The 18016-nt window shown below is 38.2% G+C and overlaps 1 long non-coding RNA gene across 2 annotated transcripts in view; it reads left to right on the top strand.

Annotated features, from left to right (window-relative positions):
- LOC146399587 (uncharacterized) overlaps window positions 1-18016 on the top strand; it is a 396905-nt gene that overhangs the window by 186871 nt on the left and 192018 nt on the right. Inside the window, exons 8-10 of one of the 2 annotated variants that reach the window (XR_014818122.1) lie at window positions 887-1105; window positions 10151-10382; window positions 11328-11390. This is a non-coding gene — a long non-coding RNA (uncharacterized LOC146399587). The remainder of the gene's footprint in view (window positions 1-886; window positions 1106-10150; window positions 10383-11327; window positions 11391-18016) is intronic. The other variant, XR_014818123.1, reaches the window with a different exon arrangement.

Raw genomic sequence — 18016 nt, 5'->3', positions numbered from 1 at the left:
AGGGACATCTCTATTCATGTTTGTTGTAGATTTTCCAAAGTAGCCAAGATATGGAAGCAACCTCAGTCTCCATCGTGAATGGAGAGAAAAATAATATGTGGTATATATGCATGTTAATATTAATTTCTATATTTGATGGAATATTATCCATGAGAAAGTAGGAAATCTTGCCATTTGTAACAATGCGGATGAACTTTGAGGACGTTATGCTAAGAGAAAAAAGTCAAAGATAAATATTGCATGATATCACTCAGAAGTGGAATCTAAAGAAGTCAGACTTGTAGAAGCAGAGAGTGGAGTGGTCACCAGGAGCTGGGTGCAGATGTAGATCAAGGGTACGGACTTCCAGTTATATGATGACTGAGTTCTTGAGATCTGGTGCCCAGCGTGGTAATTACAGTTCACAGCACTGTGTTACACCCTTGAAAGTTTCTAAGAGAGGAGACCTTAATGTACGTAAACATTTTCACCACAAAACCTATGTGAGGTGATGGAGGTGTTAACTAATGCTAGAGCGGTAATGATTTTTCAGTAACAAGCATCATTTCAACACAGTGGATGTCACAGTTACATGTCAGTTTTATCTCAATAAAGCAGGGAAGGTAAATAACCAAAAATTCCCTCTATTTCAATGTTGTCATTGTTTCCTTAGCTTTTATGTGTTTGCTTTCTAACCTTCTTTAATTTAGGCACATTTTATATATACTATCTGTATTATTTACAGTTTAATAGGGAAGCAAAAACACTAAGAATGATGTGGACTGTTAGATATATCATAGAGATTTAGTTTTAGAAAATTCTGGACACTGGTCAGGAAAGCAATGGAAAGCTGATGTCTTTGCATCTATAGCAGTCAAAAAGTTGCTGTGACTTTGTGCCTCTTCAGGGACAGTGGATGGGATCAAAGGTGGGCTGCATTTGGGGACAGCAAGAACAAACCGAAAAACATGCACCAGTGGAGCACCTGAGAACCAGTGAAACCTACAAAGATAAACTAAAACCCATGTCTGTCTCCTACCACCTCCAAACTCCAAAGATACAGATGCTCAGCAAAAGAAGCTACCTGTGCGCCTGCTCTGGGACTTCAGGAAGTGGAAAGAGACAGGTGAGCTGTAGATGAGTCCCAGCACACATGAATGTCATGGTACCCTCAGAGGATCAGGACTGCCACCTCACTTTTACCCTCCAAATCTCACTATTCTGGTAGCCAAACCTAAACCAGAACCGCACGGAGAAAGAAATTCTGGAAAATACAATTTTATCTTAGCTCTATCAACCAATACAAAGTTGTATTCTATCAACTAATACAAAGGGATACAGTGTATCGCTTGTCAAAATGTGCCCTTCCTTTCACGATGCTTAACTTCCTAATAAAAACAGAAAAATCAGGATTCTGCATAACATGTTCAGCTACCCTTCCTACACATGAAAACATGCTAACTCCCTCCACAAAATGATTTACAAACTCCCACATCTCACTGCACCCATCGAGTGATTTCTCTCATTCCTGAGTCATATTTAACGATATCCTGCAACGTAGATCCTGAGATATCCACATACCTCATGTTAGGAGACAGGGGTGTGGGTTGTTGAAACACAAAAAGAAACTAAAGAATATGTAGACAACTTTTATACAAAAACCAGGCCATGTTTGGAACCAATACTATCCTCATTTATGCAACTGTACCCAAGGTCATAGCCAGTTTTTAGACCTCCCTTCCTCTGTTGGCCCCTGGCTTTCTGGAAGCATTCTCTTTTCAGCAATCCTTCCTTCTCCAGAGTTAGGATCAATCGCCCCAGTCATTTAAGCAATCCTATTCCACATCCTGTTCCAAGTACATGACGCCATTACTGCATCCCTTAGCAGTGTTCTTCCTCTGTTGGGAAGTAAGATCTTCAGAATCTAAGAGTACAGGCTTTGGGAAATAGGAGGCAAAAAAAAAGCATTAGTGGATTGCTGAGGCTAATGCAGAGGAAACATTTTCATGTTTAACTCTTGATTGCCAAGACCTAAAATTTGCTCCAACCATGCAAGATGCTGCCACTGAGATGGTACCACGGCTGGACCTTCAAAAGACCACGACACCATCCTGTCAGTGCAGTCATTTCAGAGTGATGAAGCAACTAGTGAGACCTAAGTTCCACAAGCATCAGCTCACTGGCAGACAATTTAATTTACAGTAAAAGTTTTTACCTTAGTGTTAGGAGGACTATGATGATGGTGAATAAGGCATTGACAACTTATGGAAGATGGCAAAGAGAAATGTTCCTGACAGGAAAAGCAAATTTATATCTAGAGTAAGAGCATGTTCCAGGGAGAAAAAAAAAATCCCCTTCCAGGATGGGGATGGTGTAAATAAACAGTGTCAATTGGCGATGGGTTGATTTTCCTGGGAAATGATGCCATATTAGGTCACAGAATGATCTCAGCCTTGAAGAGGGGGTCTGTGTTGTGGAGTCTCCGCATAACTTCCACCCGTGCTCCCAAGGTCCCTTCATGCCTTTGGTCATGGATCATGAACAATGGTGACTTGAAAGAAGTTGTCATAAACAGAATGGTTTTCTTGTCCCCTTGATGATTAAAATTTTATGCCTCTGAAAATTCACCTGGGACATTCACATGGGACCCACTGATTGCCTGTTCAGAGAAATCCATCCAACACTTCTTTCTAAGTTCTCCTGGTTATCACTTCTCCAACTGTGTTTCTTCCAATCCCTGACCATCCAGCCAACCATAAACCACTGTCTGTGTAGCTCTAGGCCTCTGGTCACTCCTCCTTTTAGACAAAATGAGTAAAATGAATTTCAACGAGTACTTTTAGAAATTCAGCTGATTAGGGTAATTTTCCTTCTACACTCTGTTTCATGCTCATGCTGAACTGAGGCTAAAAAGTGGCCATGCATTTTCGGATGGTAGCAGTATTAGATGGAAAATCATCTGTAAACTAGGCCATGTTATTTCTTCCTCAGTCACTTGATCATCAAAAGCTCCCTGTAAGGACATAAGGTGCAGGCTGAGAAGAGGGAATGCAGCAGAATAGGGGCTCTGGGCATCTGAGCCACTTACGTGTGAAAATTACTTATGCTTTCAGTACCCGACTGCACACATGCTACTTCCTTTCAATGATGGCGTGTTGATGTACTCACCCAAATTTACAATGATGGGTTTGATTGCTTACAGGAGGTTGCTTGTGACTGGCCTATCCTTGGTAAAGTTCTTTTTTTCCTGCCAGGTCTCTCATCTGGTTAATTTTGAGCTCTCTCTATGTTGGAAATCATAAAGACCAAAGAATCTAATTCATTCTGTGTTAACAGAGAGTAAATATGAAGGCTTGTAAATCCTTTCCCTTCTACCCTCAAATACATAAGACCCTTCCATGTAAATTCCAAGGAAGACCTTCCTCTGGAATGCCACGGAATCAACTACAATGTCAGATTCTTCTCAGAAGGATACTTTGGTTTCTCTAGATTATAATTCAGTCTTAATCTGGAGGGAAACACTGGTTACTCGTGGAGGAATAGGGACAAAGGTTGATGAGGCTGAATCATCCCGCTGTTCATTTAGAACATGCTGATCAATAACATTGATTTCCATCACACCCCTCATTCCTGATGCTTGGTTTTTATACCTGAGAACTCCAGATTCACAGGCTCTCTTGTAGGAGAATGTCTCCTCCTTCAGCTGTAGCTTTTCTTTTCTTGTGACGTTTCAAGATGTAGTTTCATCGCTATGGTTTCCAGTTCTTTGTACTTTTCATCACTATGGTCTAATTTACATTCTTATTTTCTAGACATTTTTCAGGATAGCTGTCTCACTGATACCTTTTTCTTCTTCTTCTTTTTTTTCTTTATAGAGCTGCACCTGTGGCAGATGGAAGTTCCCAGGCTAGGGGTCAAATCAGAGCTGCAGCTGCAGGCCTACACCACAGTCACAGCAATGCAGGATCCGAGCTGCACCTGCAACCTACACTGCAGCTTGCAGCAAAGCCGGATCCTTAACCTACTGAGTGAGGCCAGGGACTGAACCCATATTCTCATGGATACTAGTTGGTTTCTTAACCTACGGAGCCATGATGGGAATTCCCATTTTTATCCTTAACCATTACTTCTTGCTGTCATATTTAACTCCGTCATTAAGGCAGAAGGCATCCTTTTTTATGTATTGCCTGACTTCTCAGAAATGTGAGAACTGCTTTGCCTTCACCTGGAGACTGCAGGACTATACATTCTTTATATCTTAACATCAGCTTTCACTGAACCACTGGATGTGAGATTGTAAAAGAACAAACAAATGGTGTGGTCAGGTGGTAAGCTGGTCTATCCCAATTTTAGCCTTTCCTCAGATGCCACCATTGCCACATAAGCACTGCCATGGTTTCAGGGCAAGAAAGGACTAACCTCTGAGTCATTCTTCCTCCCTGGGCTACAGTTTGAATTAACATCACAGCAAAATTCTTGGCTCTGTTTTCACAACCTCTTCCCTCATCCTCTTTGTTTAGGTGCAATTAAATAGGAAATTTGATAACTGGGTATAAAAAAGGAGTATGGTGAAGTCAAAATTTAATAATCAAATTTCTATCTTAAGTTCAAATTTACTAGCCTCAGTCTCAGGAGTGAATACAGGAAACTGAGTCAGGATTAGGAATTGACAAGAAATTTCCCTTTTCTCAATATATAATTTCCCCTTATCCAGAAATTATAGGTCTGTAAGTTTAAATGATAAAATAATTATATGAAAACACTTAGATACCAGGTGTTTACTGCAGAGTTCTGTAAATAGTCAAAAATGTTTAAAGTAAACAGTCTAAATCTCTAGTCATAAATGAGTAACATATATAGAATATGTGTATTATATTATAAACATGTAACTATTGATAAGAAAAATTATCCTTTCTACAAAATCGCTTACTAAAGTGGAACAAAAAAATAGATTGTACCTATTACGATCCTATTTATTGTAAAATTAGACACACATGAACACACACATATACACCAACAAACATATTTACATGTTTACAACAGACAAGGATATGCTACAAATTATTAAACTGGTTACCATTACATGGAATAAACTATGGGGTGATTATTATTATTATAATTTTTGCCTTTTAGGGCCACATCTGCAGCATATAAAAGTTCCCAGGCTAGGGGTCCAATCAGAGCTACAGCTGCTGGCCTACACCACAGCCACAGCAACGCTGTGGGACCCAAGCTGTGTCTGTGACCTACACCACAACTCACGGCAGCACTGGATTCTTTAACCCACTGAGCAAGGCCAGGGGTCACACCTGCGTCCTCATGGATATTAGTTGGGTTGATTACTGCTGAGCCACGATAGGAACTTCTGTTCTTCCTTTTTTATATCTGCAATTAAACTACTACTTACAGCAATAATTGGTATAACATTGTAAATCAACTATATGTAAATAAAAAATAAAAATAAAAAATAAACTAAAAAATTACTACCAAGAACAATTTTTTTTAAAACTCTGTTTTTGATATTTTATGTAGATTCTAATTACAAACAAAATCTAATATGCTGAGTGTCATGATGGCTTTTGATGGCATATTTTATGTTTATCTCCTATTCAGAATATGGTGTAAAATATATTTGCTCTACCTGAGACAATGTGTGGTGGCCACTAAGGTTGTCCATAAATGCTTCAAATGCTGCTCATTTGAAGTCGATGATGGGCATAATTTGCTTTGGCCAGTGGAATGTTACTTCTAAAATGCAGAAATAAGATAATCTTTTAAAATTCATTTATTCCCTTTCCTTGCCGGGGAAACTTGTAATGTTTCAAATAGAAGAGTTTCCAGCAGCCTTGGTCTTAAAAAGAGGAGAGGTAGCCTGCTGCTGATTTTCACAATTTAAATATGTATTTTTAGGAGCCACTAATAAATCTGGGGGTTGATTATTACAGGAGCTCATATTAATACGTCATGTTTCAAAGATTCTATGCTGGAGACAAATATGCTGAGGGGCAAGCAGTGTGTTTAAGAATAAGGCAGACTTTAAAAATGCACAAAATTCTATAACAAATACTATAATAATAAAAATCATTTTTGTATACTTACAATATCCAGGAATCATACTAAACCATTTATATGTATGTAGTAACTCATTTTAGCTACACAGCACTCACTATAATCTAAATTTTGTCTTTGAGGAAATTTAGACACACACATATTCAGGAACTGGACCAGGGCACTTACCTAGTAAGTGTAAATCAAGAACAAATAAAAATACAAAATGTTATGAAATTAATAGGAACGAATGCTTCCAACTTTAGTAAATACCAGCTCTATGCCATGTGCTGAACTACGTCTTTTTTTTACATAAACCTAATTTAATCCTCCCAACACATTTCGGAAGTAGGGGCAATAATCACTTTTGCAATGAAAAAACTGTGGTATAGGGACACCAACCAACTTGCTAATAAGATCATACAAATGATCAAGCAAAGATGAAAGATGAAAATTTAGGTCCATTGCTAAATAAAGCCCATGCCCTTTGCACCATATTATGCTAAGTTCTGAACAAACATCGTCATGTTATGAAAGGAAGAAAAACAGGTTTTATAACAGATCAAATGACACCAATAAGAATGGAAGGAATAATTTTTAACCAGCTATACTTAAAATCGGTTCAGCCGCATTCACTCAGCACAGTGAAATATTTAGGTGCTAACATTTGTTCACTCATTAAGGACAAGAAGACAATGTGACCTAAGCCATTTGAAATGGCAATTTTGTGTTGCTTTAATATTTTCTTTATAACCAATTATTACAAAACTTGTTTCTACTTATAGCCAGCTTTGCCAAAGTCATGATGTAATTAGTCAGTTGTCATTGATAGTATCCTCTGTCCTAGACCTGATAAATGTAGTACTTCCAGTATTTTAGTATCATGATTTATTCCTCTGCAGAAAAGATCATTGTGTTTTATTTAAAAATTATGACATATTTTTATAGTATACATTCAAACATGTATTCTTCAAAGTTTTGATTTCTGGTTACAAATTCTGCTGTTATATTTATACATTAGCAAATTCCAACACTTTTAAGAGGTCACTGATTAAATGTGGCCCCATTTAAGAGCTTAATTAATTATCTGCCATTAACAATTAAATCTCATTTATAAATTTAATACAGTCACTTTCATTTTAAAGTACTTCAGTGGTCTAAGTGGTAAAACTTCCCAAGTATTTAAGTAATTCTTTTGGTTCTATGAAATTAAACTTATAATTATGGAGAATCGAATATATTAAGTGTTCAGCAGTATATTTCAACTTAAGATTTTTTTCTTAAATTCACGAGTACAGATCAATTATTTTCTAACAATTTTAAATTCGAATCACAAGACTCCCTTTAAGTGTCCTAAATGATACAAGTAAATAAAACATCAAGTAGCACTTAGTTTTATATTAAAATATGCATTAACCATCTCGATTTAGTCCTAAATATTGCTATAGTGAATTATAAAATCTTCCTGGGGTCAAGGGACCTTAAATCCCTATGAGGACAATTCCTTCTCACTTAATAGGGGTTACTTATTAAGCAGAATTTTTGATAAGCTCTATGAATGAGGTGGCTTCCTTTTATTTAACATAACAGGGTATAATAAGCTGCAGTTGTAGTATACTGGAGGAACTTCATAACTCACAGAAGAAATTGCTCTTTGGGATTTTGAAACACATAGCCCAGGTTCCTGGTCTGGCCTTGTACATTCACAAAATATTCAGGCTACTACAGTACTTTAACTTATCAGGATTTCCCTGGCAATCAAAATACTTAAATATTTAAAGATACCAGAACTTAGTGTAGTCTTGCATTTTTTTCCCCATATTCTTCATGACCAATAGGCTAACACAACTCCTACAGATATTAAGTGATCTTAAAAAATTCCAACGCTCTGTGGATCTTTGATGGTTTCATTTCTAGACAAATTGTCTAACTCTAGCAATCTTGTACTTAGATAAAGTGTCAAGAAAGAGTTTAAGAGCTTTCACCTGAGATGTAGTAAGTTGGAGGGACTATCACACCCAATATAAAACTAAGAATAAGCTAGGTAATTTAGAAAAGCATACATTTTCTTGAAGTAATCAAAGACTATCACAGGGCAACCAACTACTCTGAAATTGAAGAAAAGGCAGGTGTTGGCAAAGGGAAATGGAATATGCACACTGACTCCGTGAAAGAAAGCATATGAGAAAGGTGCAGCTCCTAGAAACTGGCAAGAACTTGCATTAAAAAAAAAAAAAAATAGATGATCTCGACACAAAGGTAATCTGCACCCCCTTACAGGAGCCTCCTCTTCAGAGAACTTGCCAAGTGCTACTGAAGAAAAAGTAGGCATATAAAATTAGACACAGAAGAAACTTTACTTGGTGGTCAGGCTTTGAAGAAGGAAGCAAACACTACTGTCGAAACAGCACAGCCACTGCCACTCCTATACCCTCCATGAACCAAAAGCCTTCATCTACTCACGAAGGGACAGAAGTCCTGTGGTCCATGGAGCAGAGGTGAAGACTGACGGTGGTTAGGCAAAGAAAGAAGGAAACAGGCACTATTCCTGGAAGACAAGCAGAAAATGTTCCTTGGCTCAGACCACTAGACTTCTCTAACGGCTGAGGGAATATCAAAATTGCTGAAAATGTTGGGAAAAAATAAGCAGCACAGAACATTGAAGAATTACAGAAAACATCAAATGGTCTAAGATTCCTATAATTGGAATCCAAGAAGAATACAAAGAATGGAGAAGAAGCATACCTGAAGAGATAATAATGAAGAATTTTCAGAAAGTAATGGAGACATTCACCCCCCAATCTAAAAGCTCAAAGAACCATAACAGGGTAAACACACACACATATGCAGCTGGACACATCATATTCTAACTACGGGAAGCCAAAATTAAGAAGAAAATTTGAAGGTTCTCAGAAAGATGGGACTTTTTTCAGCAAACAAAAACTGATAGAATTCATTAATAGTAGAATCTTACTATAAGAAATGTTGAGAGAATTTCTTACCGCAGAAGGAGTATATCAAACAGACACTTGGATCTACATGAAGAAATGGCTGTCCCTGGAAGTCCTTAAAATTCAAATATGACTTTTTTATAGGTTTTATTTAAAAAAAAAAAAAAAAAAACAACAACAACACTGTCCTGTCCAGAGCAAAAAGGAGTAACAATATACCAGTGTACTGTTGATTAATGGCATATTGAGAAGGGAAATGAATGATGACAAGGCCACAAGAGATGGAAGAATTAAGATTAAATGGCTATAAGGGTTTAAAACTGCATGGGAGACAGTATAACATTATTTAAAGTCAAACCAGGAGTTCCCGTCATGGCGCAGCAGAAACAAATCCGACTAGGAACCATGAGGTTGCAGGTTCAATCCCTGGCCTTGCTCAGTGGGTTAAGGATATGGCTTTACCGTGAGCTGCGGTGTAGACTGCAGACGCAGCTCAGATCTGGCGTTGCTGTGGCTGTGGCGTAGGCCAGTGGCTACAGCTCCGATTAGATCCCTAGCCTGGGAACCTCCATATGCCATAGGTGCGGCCCTAAAATGATAAAAATTAAAAAAAATTAAAGTCCAACCATGCTTAATGAAAGCTGTATATCACAGATCCCACAAAGGACCGTGAATGGACTTAGAGGTTAACAGAACTCTTCTGCATCTCAGTTGAACTGATAGTTACCTGACTGTACATCTATAAAATTGTTACGACTATACATACAAAAGAGAGTGTGTTTTACTGTATAGAAATAATACATCAGTAAATCTAAAATAAGTAAAACTGGGAGGAAGACTTCTAATTCTCATCCTCACAAAAATATTGTGGGGTTCAGGATCACTGGAGGGCACAGAGCCACTGTGATAAGATTCGCGGTCCTCATCCATCCAAGATTTCAGAGACAAGAACCCACTCCCTGGAACCGGGAGTCCACTCCCCCAAGCTGCTTATCAGATGAGCTTTAACAGCAGAGGGAGTTGATGGAGGGCTTTGATAGAGTGGGGAAACCTAGAAGCCAAATCCTTACTAAGGCTCAGGAAGAAAAGGGTTCTCTTATTTGCATAATTTTAGTAACTTTATGGGCCTACAAAGGAATGATGAAATTTTTATTCTTTTCCCATCTCCATAGTGATTCTCCTAACTCAGTTTTTGACACCGACAGAAGCCTCCTTTCAAAGTCGTTTACAGGAATATGGAAGATCTGAAAGGCATGGGGGTGAGCAGAAGAGAAGAAGTTACTGAAAAGGGACAGGTCTTCATTGTACTTGGACGTCTCTCACAAGCAGCGGGTCTGACTAGAGAACCACGGCGGGGACCCTCGTGTTTAATTTCCTGACATTTCTCGGAATCAAACCTAACGGGTAAGGTTCGATTAACATAGTTTAGTAAGGACGTTGTTTTTCTGGGTCTCCTCTGACATGTAAGAGAGGCCAAACTAATACTAAAATCTAAGCAGGTCTTTTGTTAAAACAAATATTCTAAGCTGATCTTCCCGTCAAGAGCACAAACCCAACTACAGATCACTACACAGACTGCCCTTCTGATTCTGTGTTGCCAGCTGTCTGGCTAGGGCTGGACCCAAAGCTCCTCTCAATCAGAGGATGTGAGGCTACCATTTCGAGATGGGTGCCAACGATTGGTCCATCTTCACCTCATCCTTCATGCTTGGCTGTGAGGCTTTGGTGGACTGCTAGTAAAACACCTGCAGGAAGCAGGCGCCGGTTCTAAGTGGTATGCCAGGACTCAGACTACATTCAGCACCCTTTAAATGTGTGTCTCCAGTTTCTAACAGTTGTATGGCAATGATCACAAATTGTTTTGAAGAACATATTTATCCCTACATAGAAATGTAAAGCCTTTCTCGACTCTCAAAGGGGTAGAGAGAAGGAGAGCTTGGCTTTGGAATCGGGCAGACCTAAATTCCAATCCCTCTGTTCCTTCCCAAGCCAATCCTCTCTGTTCCTTTTTTTTACCTATGGTCACCTATAAAATGGAACTGATAAAATCCACAAAGCAATTGAAAAGATTAGAGGTAAATGATTTGGAGAATCTAAGCTAATTTAGTACTGAAACATGCCACATGCAAATTAATCTTTCAAGCAGTTACTTCAAGGTTTGTGTTCCAAATACACTCCTTGGGTGAAAAGGAAAGAGTGGATCTGTGTGTCTCCCTTCATGCTTTGTAGTCTGAAGCTGAGACTGGTCATGACCTGATGATTCTATTCAGGTATGGATACATACGTCCTGAATCTGGCCAAAGAAAATAAGAATGGAGAAGGCAAAACCATTTTTTGCTCCCTCTACAGGCAGTCAGCGTGTTGGGATCTGATCACCCTTTTTTACAGCTTTGGCATGAACAGCTATAAAAGGTAAGTGGCCATATAACTATCAAATTGTTTTTACAGTCTTTTCACTGAAGATAATCTTAAGAGTTGAAACCTCAATGAATGTTGAGCTGTTTCTTTTGTTGGTGTTTCCTCTTTGTTGTTTTCAAAACATACCATGCTGTACATGAAAAAAAAAAAATGTATTGGGGAAATAAAAATAAAGGTAAGCCAAGACCAAAAGTAAAAAACAAACAAAAAAAACCCCACTTATCCAGGAAAAGAATGGATCTATTCTTCCTTTGCCTTTTATAATGTAGTCATCACGATTATTCTATTTATACAACGTATGTACAGGTGATGCTTTTGTATACATAAATATTTTTTCCAAAAGCAGCTAAATATAAGGAATATTTAATCAGATTTTTTCCATACTTCTGTGGGATAAGACTCAACTTCTTGAATAAAAAAAAAAGGCATCTGTTTAATAATTTTGGAGGTATCCTGTACTTTTTTGGATATAATATAGAGGTGATGGCAGATATTGTTGAAGATGATGGAAACTAGTTTCTGCCATTCCTTGAATACCTTCCTACTGGTTTGGGTCAACAGAGTGTATACAAGTAGGTTTTGAGTTGATTAGTCCCATTAGGTTTCAAGTCAATTAATTTAAATGCAGGGAGTTCCTGTTGTGGCACAGCAGAAACAAATTTGACTAGGAATCATGAGGTTGTGGGTTCGATCCCTGGCCTCACTCAGTGAGTTAAGGATCTGGCAATGCCATGAGCTGTGGTGTAGGTTGCAGACGTGGCTCAGATCTGGCGTTGCTGTGGCGGTGGTGTAGACAATCAGCTGCAGCTCTGGTTAGACCCCTAGCCTGGGAACCTCCATATGCCACAGGTGCAGGCCTAAAAAGACAAAAATGCAAAAAGACAAAATAATAATAATAAATTAAATCCAGATCAACCTCACAATAGAGATGATGGTCCAGACAAACTGTTCAACAGAACTGTCTGTGATGATGGAAAGACTCTGCATCTGTGCTCTCCAATATGGTAGCCCTTAGCCACGTATGACTACTGACTTCTCGAAAAGAGAAACTGAATTTTTACTTTTTCTTATTTCAATTAGTTAAAATTTAAATAGTCATTTGTGGCCAATTCTTTCATATTAAATAGTACAGTACTAGATTACCTTTTATTTCAACATTTATTTCTTTTTTTATATAATGATTTCTTTTCATTATAGCTGGTTTACAGTGTTCTGTCAGTTTTCTCCTGTACAGCATGGTGACCCAGTTACACATCCATGTATACATTCTTTTTTCTCACATTATCATGCTCCATCATCTGTGACTAGATATAGTTCCTGGTGCTACACCGCAGGATCTCATTGCTTATCCATTCCAAAGACAAGAGTTTGCATCTATTTACCCTAAGTTCCCAATGCATCTCACCCCCTCCCCCTCCCCCTCAGCAATCATGAGTGTATTTCATCTCATATGACACCAAATGAGTATCCCATGAGATGTCTTTCACTGAGCTTCACTATTCCCTCAAAGACAGAAGACTGGAAAAGTGATGATAATATAGAAAACAATGCAATTTCTTTTGAGACACAGAGAGAAGGAAGCCCACTGTTAATAAAAACATAAACTGAATGAGCATTTACTCTTTACCTACTTTGTGTCAGATAATGTGCAAGAAAGTATGAAAACAAAGATAAGATATAAGACCTGGAGTTCCCATCGTGGCTCAGTGGTTAACAAATCCGACTAGGAACCATGAGGTTGCAGGTTCAATCCCTGGCCTCACTCAGTAGGTTAAGGATCCGGCGTTACCATGAGCTGTGGTGTACGTTGCACACACAGCTTGGTTCCCGTGTTGCTGTGGCTCTGACGTAGGCCAGTGGCTACAGCTCTGATTAGACCCCTAGCCTGGGAACCTCCATTTGCCACAGGTATGGCCCTAGAAAAGACAAAAAGACAAAAAAAAAAAAAATAGGTATAAGCCCTGCCTAAGAAGCATATTGACTAGGAAAGAAATAGGCAAATAAAAATGATAATGCAGGTAATAACGTATTATAGCAGAACAACATACTCGTGGCCATGGGCATATAGGAATGAAATTAGAAATTAACTTTGGTTAAAGTGGAATTAGGTGAAAAAAAGTTTAGGAGTGGAATATTCAGGACAGTATAAGATGCCTATTTTAATCCACAGCTGGATTAAAACATATATATATTATTATATGATAATATATTATATGATATATGATATATTATAATATTATATTATATATTATATATGATATATATAACATATCATGTATATCACATATAACATATATCACATATATTATATATATTATATATAATTATATATATTTATTTATATATAATATATATGTAATTATATATATAATTACATATGTAATATATATATACTCTAAAGCATATTATTAGTGCATTTTTCAGTGAGTTTTGGCCATTCAACTTCATATTCACTCTGTGAATGAAAGAAGTGAATACTATTTCAAGTAAACTTTTTCATTCTAGGTTTATATATTAATGTTACTTGTTCCCCCAGTAAGAAAATGTCACAGAAAACAAACTTACAGTTACCAAAGGCCAAGGGGGTTGGGGGGAGGGATAAATTAGTAGTTTTGGATTCGCACATACAAACTACTATATATAAAACATATAAACAACGAAGTCCTACTGTGTAGCACAGGGAATTATGTTCAATATCCTGTAATAAACCATAACGAAAAATACTATGCACATGAAACTGATCACTTTGCTAAACACCAGAAACTAATACAACACTGTACATCAATTATACTTCAATTTGAAAAAGAATATCTCATCCAATATAAAAGGAATATTTTTAAACAAGTTCATTTGGAAAGACAAGCATTTAAATATAGTCACCCTCCAACCATGCAAATACATGAACTCCAACCATTGCCGGGTCACAATGCAGTGTCGTTTAGTAAATGTGTAGAGTTGTGAAATCATTACCATGACCCAGACTTAGAACACTTCAAGGAGCCCACACATGTCCCTTGACCTGGTGCAGGTTCGTCCCTAGCCTCACTGCCTCAGACAGTCACTGATCTGGCCTCTCCGTGGAGCATTTTACATAAAAGGAACTTCGGGACTGTTTTGGAACTACACTTGCTATGTCACTGAAAATGCTGCCTTAGCTGATTCAAATAAATCTGAAATCACTAACATCCTCTAGAGGCCATGGGAGAAACACAGTGATTGGAGAAGAGTCTTGAGTCAGGAGCAGGGTTGCTGCATCCTGCCCTTCCTGCTTGCAGGGGGGCAGGATACTCCACTTTAGAGCTTGTCTTTGCTCCCTGTGCGTGTGTTGAGTGACTGCTGCAGGAAGAGGGCTCCTGTTCAGTGGTGGCTGCTGCCCTTAGTCTCAGACAAATGCCTCTAAGATGCTGCCCTCCTCTTCTCTGCTGGCAGACTTAGCCATCTCATGACGCTGGATCAGTAAGTAGGAAGCAGGAGAAAAGGTGGGAAACAATAGTTTCCCGGAGGTTGTGCAGTTTCCTCAGAACGTGCTTGCTTTCTGCGAGGGAGCACTTCCTTTGATGGAGTCTTTTAAAAAGCATTGATTACTTCCACCCCCATACGTGCACACACAGACGTAAAAAGTCAAGTGCCACTTATGTAAGAATGGGGACTTAAAGTTCACTTGGGATTAATTTTTCTTCTCTTTTTCTTCCCTTCTCTGCTAAATAAAAGCAAGTGAGATAACGTCAAACCAATGTGTCCTACTGTGAGTTTCGCTGCATTATTTTTTAAAAATCTTTTTGGGCACGAGGAGAAAGCCATGATTAGTGATTTGTGATTTAGTTCCATTCTGATTAATGTGGATTTAAGCTGCAATTTCTGCCATTATGAATTAAATGTCACAGTTCATTAGAGTAGAGCCAATTCAGTCCATTCCAAGTTTATATTCATGTTTCTGATATTAAATCCTTTCCTCAGGATTTATTAACTTGGCATCAAGATGCCCCAAGTGTATCTTTTTTCAATTAAAGAAGAAAATATCAGAGCATAACTTTTTCAGTTGCATTAATGTTCAAGAGACAGGTGTGAGCTACAGAAGCGAAATGATCTCTTGGTTTAATTCTAATGATTTTAGAAATAACTTGAAATACAAGATATAAAGAATTTGCACTTGTTTCCACTATTTACCCCTATGGTTAATTTCCACACAGCAATTAGAGTTATCTTTTAAAATTTTAAATGAGTTATTTTTTCTTTCTTTGTCCAAATCCCATCAATGGTTTACCATTAACCTCTATGGCAGAGCTTATCACACACTAAAGAAAGCAGTGGTTCTCAGCTGGGGCAGGGGGACAATTTTGATCCCCACATCCCTCCTAGGAGCGTTTTGCAATGTCTGGAGATATCTTCCGTTGTTCCAACTTGGAGATGGGATACTCGGGGCATCGAGTGGGTAGGGGCCAGAAAAGTGGCTAAGCATCCTACCGTGCACAGAAGAATCCAAAATGTTAATTGTGCTGAAATTGGGAAATTCTGAGCTACAGAATCTGACTCCTCACTGACTCACAGCCTGTTGCTCTGTCCGTGGTCGCCCTCCCTAGCCATGTTTTCAAACATGTCACACATATTCCTGTCAAAGGACTTTTGCACTTACTGTTCCTTCTGCTGCTGGGTTCTTAACCTAGACTTCGCATAGCTTCCCCTCTCACTTCATTCCATTTTCTGCAAAGTGCCACCTCTCCAGAAAAGCCTTCTCTGATGTCCTCATTAGTTTTATGCCTATTATGCATTAGTTTTATGCCTATTATTAACTTATCCTGCATTAGTTTTACACCTATTATTATCTGATATTTTCTTTTTATTTGAGCATTTATCTCCACTATCACCCCCACTACCCCAGCTAAAATGTAAGTTCCATAATAAATAGCAAGATTTTTTTTTTTTTGCTTTGCTGACCACTCTACCCTTAGTATGGAGAACCTCAGAAAGACAAAGCTAAAAACCAAACAAGAATGACCACAAAAATTTGTGAAATAAATTAATGAATTTGTTAGGCTAGCTAATATTCCCTAGCCAGAAGTCAATAGGGAGCTGTGTTTGGAATATGAGAGCCCAGGAGTTGCCATCATGGCACAGCAGAAATGAATCCGACTAGGAACCATGAGGTTGTGGGTTCGATCCCTGGCCTTGCTCAGTGGGTTAAGGATCCTGCGTTGCTATAAGCTGGGGTGTAGGTCGCAGATGTGGCTCAGATCTGTCGTTGCTGTGGTTGTGGTGTAGGCCAGCAGCTGTAGCTCTCATTCGACCCCTAGCCTGGGAACTTCCATATGCTGTGGGTGTGGTTCTTAAAAAAAAAAAAAAAAAAAAAAAAAAAAGGAATGTGAGAGCCCTACTGTCAATATGTAAACCCCAGCAGAAGGCAAATGGGAGAACCAGAACTTTGTATGTGACTGACAGGACCTCCCACCCTCCCTTCCCCTAAAAATGCCCAGACTCAGACAATTCTCCACCAAGAGGCCATTTGGACTAATTTCATCACAGGCACTCCAGGAAGCCAGGGTCTCCCGGACCGCCTCTCATCACTCTATGTTAAAAAAATATATTCAACTTATGTTCAAACCCAGCTTTGAAGGTTAGGTCATCTAATCATACAATGCACAGTGCCACCTTGCTGCAGCAGTCTTTGAGGCTTTACGGAATTTCCTCTGTTAAGAATTTAGCTCCTGGTACACTGTCACTCTCTCCAAAATCATTCTTTTCATAATTCTTGATACTTTCAATCTTAATGTAGATTTTCCTTCCAATAACCCAAGCCTTTAGCTACTTAACCCACTTTCCTTCAATAATATTGTTCCCTATCCCAACTAGGGCACTCACTTCTGAGGTCTTATGTAAATCTTATATTTGCGAAAATATGCAATTTTTTGAAACCTCATTTTTAAACATTCTACTCTCCTAACATCTATTTTTGTCTCCACTCCAGTTTAATATTTCCAGTGATTGGCAAACGAACTCTGAGTTAATCTTGATTTTTTTTACAATACCCTACCGTTTTATTCAGGATCCAACCACTTCTTACCACGTTCTACTGTAATCAATTGCTTACTTTTTACATAGCTTTATAATTATCATACATGAAAATAAAATCATTTAATTTGCAATGGGATAATTCAATGTTTTAATATTAATGAAGGGAAGATAGTTTTCAGGCTATTTTAGCAATAATGGATATTTCCTTTTATATGATACATATATAAAAGACACAGGAAAAGGGATAGGGGGAATCTGTAGGTAGGTGCATGAGTCCATCATGAAATAAGCCTTGTGAATTAACAGAGTATGTTGAGGTTAGCATCAGAAGCTAAAACGAGTCATATTGTTTGTGGTGAGAATTTGGGTAACTTTGAATGTAAGGGAAGGTGATAGGAATCACGTCTGAGGAGGGGGCTCATTTATGAAGTTGACTCTCATTGTGTAACAAAGCCGAACAAAGGCGTTTTTGGAGTTCGTTTCATTGGTTTCATTGTCGTGTACTAAATGTTTCCTTACGGTTAATTTAACAGAAACCTGTGGACAGTCACAATCCTACATGACAAAGTTTTTCACTAACTAATGGATATAAATGATCAGAGGGTATAAAT

Source organism: Sus scrofa, chromosome 10 (assembly GCF_054392235.1).
Source record: "Sus scrofa isolate SSC_HxYL_T2T_F1_AM1 chromosome 10, Sscrofa_HxYL_maternal_Yorkshire_Landrace_v2.0, whole genome shotgun sequence".
NCBI classification, from domain to species: domain Eukaryota; kingdom Metazoa; phylum Chordata; class Mammalia; order Artiodactyla; family Suidae; genus Sus; species Sus scrofa.
Note: the sequence above shows the minus strand (reverse complement) of the source record. Positions and strands in the feature narration are given on the sequence as shown.